This window comes from Callithrix jacchus, chromosome 2 (genome assembly GCF_049354715.1).
Source record: "Callithrix jacchus isolate 240 chromosome 2, calJac240_pri, whole genome shotgun sequence".
NCBI classification, from domain to species: domain Eukaryota; kingdom Metazoa; phylum Chordata; class Mammalia; order Primates; family Cebidae; genus Callithrix; species Callithrix jacchus.
The window spans coordinates 188,056,910-188,062,370 of record NC_133503.1 but is presented as its reverse complement, the minus strand read 5'-3'; the positions used below and the strand labels follow the sequence as shown (position 1 = coordinate 188,062,370).

Sequence of the window (5,461 nt, the reverse complement as noted above, 5' to 3'; positions counted from 1 at the left end):
TGATTCTCCTGCCTCCACCTCCCGAGTAGCTGGGATTACAGGCATGCACCACCATGCCTGGCCAATTTTGTATTCTTAGTAGACATGGGGTTTCTCCATGTTGATCAGGCTGGTCTTGAACCCCTGACCTCAGGGGATCTACCTGTCTTGGCCTCCCAAAGTGTTGGGATTACAGGCATGAGCCACTGTGGTGCCCAGCCTGGGATTCTTTTTTTTTTTTTAGACTCAACCCTAAGCCTGATTCCATCTCACCCCTTAAACAACTGGCTATTACTCCAGGTCAGACAATGTTCTCTCCCTCATGACCCAAATTGCTAATATTTAAAACTATTACTACCAACCAGACTACTCCAGGAATGAGCCTTCCTGGAGCGGAGAGACCTTGCCAAATGAGCAAATTAGATGATTCTAGGGATGAGCATTCCTAGTGCTGTGCCACCTGGTGCGGTTTGGCCTGCATATGCATTCTGTGGAATGCTTTTTGGCCAAGAGAGGGGACTGAGGACTAAACTCTGAGGTGTTTTTTTTTTTTTAATTTGAGATGGAGTCTCACTCTGTCACCTAGGCTGGAGTGCAGTGGTGTGATCTTCAGCATACTGCAACCTCTGCCTCCTGGGTTCAAGCTATTCTCCTGCCTTAGCCTCCTGAGTAGCTGGGATTACAGGCACGCGCCACTACACCTGGCTGATTTTTGTATTTTTAGTAGAGATGGGGTTTCACCATGTTGGTCAGGCTGGTCTCAAACTCCTGACCTTGTGATCCGCCCCTTCAGCAGCCCAAAGTGCTGAGATTACAGTATCTTGATGAAATTCCTATCTAAGGGGTCTGGAGAGTCATGCCCTACAAATCATAAATTCGTATTTGACAGGTTTTATTTAACCCTATATATCATGATTTACTTCCCAACCCTACTCTGGCATAATATTATGAGACAAAGAAGAAAATCACAATATTTTCCCTCGAAACATGTTTCTTTGTCATATTTTGAAATAGCCCTGCACAGCTGTTCCTTGTGGGGGAAAATTTATGTCTGTAAAGACTTTCTATTAACATGGCTAGATTTTTTTTTTTTTTTTGAGATGGAGTCACTCTGTCGCCCAGGCTGGAGTGCAGTAGCGAGATCTTTGCTCACTGCAACCTCCACCTCCTGGGTTCAAGTGATTCTCCTGCCTCAGCCTCCTGAGTAGCTGGGACTACAGGCATGTGCCCCTACTCCCGGCTAATTATTTTGCATTTTTAGCAGAAACAGGATTTCACCGGGTTAGCCAGGATGGTCTCTGTCTGCTGACCTTGTGATCCATCTGCCTCGGCCTCCCAAAGTGCTGGGATTACAGCCGTGAGCCACTGCGCCTGGCCTAAACCAATTTGTTTCTTAAATGTATTTGATTGATGTCTCATGCCTCTCTAAAATGTATAAAACCAAGCTGCGCCCCAACCACCCTGGCACATGTTCTCGTGACTTCATAAGGGGTGTGTCACAGGTGTGTTCACTCATATTTGGTTCAGAATAAATCCCTTCAAATACTTTACAGAGCTCGACTCTTTTTGTTGACACGTGTAGACATTATAGTTCTTTAAAAATTTTTTTAATTTAATTAATTAAAAAAATAGAGATGGAGTCTCACTATGTTGCCTAGGCTGGTCTTGAACTCATGGCCTCAAGTGATCCTTCTGCCTCAGCCTTCCAAAGTGGTGAGATTACAGGTGTGAGCCACCATGCCCAGCCCTAATCCTAGGAGTTCTAATTCTTTTCTGTTCCTGAACGTTCCGTTGAAAGGATAGACTACATTTATCTGGAGTAGATAATTGCAAATGGGACATGTCGCATGGGTATCCTATGCCAACTCTGAGGTCTTTTTCTTGAGCATCAGTAGTGTGAGGAAAATAAGATGGATTCATTTTGGGATATTTTGTGCAAGACCTCCATGTTGTGCATCCATCATGGGGCAGCAAATCTAGGATGCTAAGTTTTCGGGACTGCTGATACCCACACCTGTCCACACCTGGATTTAGGAAAGACAACCTCATTTTATTAACAAGAAAAATTAGAGTCCCTGAAAGATCTCATTCTGTTTATTTTTTCTAATATGTCTTTTCTGGGGAATAAGTGACTGAGGAGTAGTTTAAAAGCTATTGCTCTTTGGTTAATGGATCTCTACCCTGTAAAAATAGTTCTTGCTGGCCGGGCATGGTGGCTCACACCTGTAATCCCAGCACTTTGGGAGGCTGAAGTGGTGGATCACGAGGTCAAGAGATCGAGACCAACCTGGCCAACATGGTGAAACCCTGTCTCTACTAAAAACGTAAAAATTAGCCGGGTGTGGTGGCACGTGCCTGTAGTCACAGCTACTTGGGAGGCTGAGGCAGGAGAATCATTTGAATCTGGAAGGCGGAGTTTGCAGTGACTGAGATCATGCCACTGCACTACAGCTTGGCAACAGAGCAAGACCCCTTCTCAAAAAAAAAAAAAAAAAGTTATTGCTGAGGTGGAATCTGAATATCTTGGAGACATGAATGGGTGTGGTTGCTGCTCTATTTAGAACTGACTACAGTCAGCATTTAGAATCTGGCTGGCTGGTTCATCAGAGACAGAGCAACCATCCTTGAACAGCCACAATAACCTTTTCCTTCCAAATTTGCAGCTCTGTGCACGCCCTTGCACTTACAGATAAACCAGCCTACTCAATGCAAGGCCAACTCCCGCGCCGAAGTTTCTCTCGGGCCGCTGTCCAGGCAGGTGTCTGGAAGCGTGATTTATAATCATGATGAGTAGGCAGATTGGGGCTTCTTCTTCCATTATTGTTTGCGCAGGGGACTAGTATGACTCCCACTCCTCATCTCCGGGAGTTTTTGATGTCCAAGGATAAAGGTTTAACATGTGAAGGTATGAGGCCTCTCTGCATGTCTTCTGCATGCTTCCCTGACCTCGCTTTCATTGGGGGTGGTCTGTCTGGGTGTAAGCCAGATGAGGGATGAGGCCAGAGGCTCATGTTTGCCCCCTGGCCGCCCTTCTGAGGTTCCGGGAATCCTTTATCTGTCTCAAATATCTTGCCAACTTGAAAACTCCTCACGGACAAAGAAATCTATATATTTTAAGTAGCATTGAATTCCAGAATCCAGCCAATGCAGGATGTATTACAGACCAATAAACCAGAATAATATGTGCATAAAAGGGTAGATGCCTAGGAGAGCCTGCCTCATCAGCTAGAATGTGGATCCATTATTTCATTGTAAAATATACAAGCTGTATGTGAAAATATACACGTATAACTTAAACAACACCATAAACAGCTTTTAAACCACCATCTATGCCAAGAAACGGAACATCACCAGTCCCCCAGAAGGTTCCTGAGGCCTCCACCCAGATCGTATATTTCTTCCTCCTCCTACACCCCTCAGAGTCCTGCGTGGTGTGTCAATCATGCCCTTGCTTTTTAGTGCATGTGTGTTTCAGTAAACAATGTACACGTGTTTCGTTTTGCCTGTTTTGAAAATTTCTTTGAAATCATACTGTATGATTGGTTTCTTTGGCTCAATATTGTTTTTGAAATTCAGCCAGACTGGTGTGTGTAACAAGGTCTATTCATTTCACTGTTGTGTGACAGTCCTCAGTATGGATAACCGGTGCCTTTTAATCATTTCACTGCTGATAGGCAACTTGAACTATTTCCTTAATGATTGTACTGCTAAAAACACGTGTCAACATGCTTCCTGGTACACAGGCGTCAAGTTACTTTCGGACTGCTCTTTGTTTACCAGACTCTTTTCGTTCAAAAATCATCGGCAAGTGAGAAAAGTCCTCAGGACTGGAGCTGCCAAACATTTGGGAAGAGATGGCATCTGAAATCCATTGACCAATTGGCATGAAGAGGAGTCTTGGCAAAATTCTGAAACAAAATTCAATGTGATTTGTACTTAAAAGTACAGTCTTAAAAAGAAAATGAGGTTCCCATGACTTAGTATAATGTCACAAAAAATAAGCCAGGACGTACTATTTTAAGCAACCCTTTTGGTACAGTCACTGCACCGATAGGTCCAAGAGATGCTACATTAAGCTTATTCTCCTTGAGCATCCCATGAGGCTCTCTCTGTATTGATTCTCCACAGTAGAACCACTGACAATGGCTTGTAGTTGTTTGTCTACTTTTCTATGTTTCTATATTTGTTTGTCTATTTTTCTTTTTTTTTGCAGGGGGTGGGGCGCTTTCCGGCAAAAACAGGAAAGCCTGCTAGACAAATTCTAAAAGAGCTGTAACTCTACTTTTCTATATCACAGACTCAAGTGGGCAAGGGTCCTATCTTATTTATCTAACAAAATGTTTGGATCCAAGCTTGTCCTCTCTAGGCATTTGTTAGATAGATGCTCTTCTTGAAAACAAGACCAAGAACATAAGATCTGGAGTGGTCCGAGACCAGCCTGGCCAACATAGTGAAACCCTGTCTCTACTAAAAATACAAAAAATTAGCCGGGCGTGGTGTTGGGTGCCTGTAGTCCCAGCCACTTGGGAGGCTGAGGCAGGAGAATCGCTTGAACCTGGGAGGCAGAGAGGCTGCAGTGAGCCGAGATCGCACCATTGCACTCCAGTCCAGCCTGGGCAACCGTGCGAGACTCCATCTTAAAAAAAAAAAAAGATCCTCAGTGATATAGGCAGGGTTACTAGTAGTTTTAAAACTATCATATCTAATAATTATCAGTTCTCAGATAAATATCTCTTTAGAAACTATGTTTAAGCTTTTGCCTCGCTCAATATGTTTTTGAGGGTTCAGGTGAGTTTATATATTTTATGTTACAACTTCGCTGAGATATAATTTATATATGATACAATTTACCCACTTAAATTGTACCAGGCAGTAGTTTTTAGTATTAGTAGGTAACCATCACCTATAGCAGGATGGTTTACATCCTCCAAAATAATCCCATAACCATTAGCGGTTACTGTCTACTCCATATTCCCTCAACCTTCCCAGCCCTAGAAAACCACTAATCTACTTTATTTTTTAAAATTTTAAATAGAGACGGGGTCTTGCTATGTTGCCTAGGTTGGTCTCAAACTCCTGGGCTAAAGTGATCCTCTCACCTTGTCCTCCCAAAATGCTGGGATTATAGGCATGAGCCACTGTGCCCAGCGCACTAATCTACTTTTTAGTCTTTCTATAGATTTGCTTATTCTGGACGTTTCATATAAATGGAATCATACAATATGTGGTTCTTTTGTAACTGGCTTCCTTCTCCTAGTATAATGTTTTCAAAATATATCCGTGTTGTAGCATGTATCAGGACTTCATTCTTTTTTATTGTTGAATAAGATTCCATTCCACGGATATAACACATTTTCCTTATCCATCTTCAACTGGTCATCATTTTGGGTTGTTTCCACTCTCTGGTTATGCTGAATCATGCTGATATGAATGTTCGTGTACAAATTTTTGTGAAGATGTGTGTTTTTACTTCTTCCTAAAA

General features: G+C 42.8%; 1 non-coding gene across 1 annotated transcript; it reads right to left on the bottom strand.

Annotated features, from left to right (window-relative positions):
• Positions 1-4,196: 4,196 nt before the first annotated feature.
• Positions 4,197-4,260, bottom strand: LOC118151912 (U7 small nuclear RNA). The gene has a single exon (XR_004740305.1). It is a non-coding gene; the product is annotated as a U7 small nuclear RNA (small nuclear RNA).
• Positions 4,261-5,461: the final 1,201 nt, after the last annotated feature.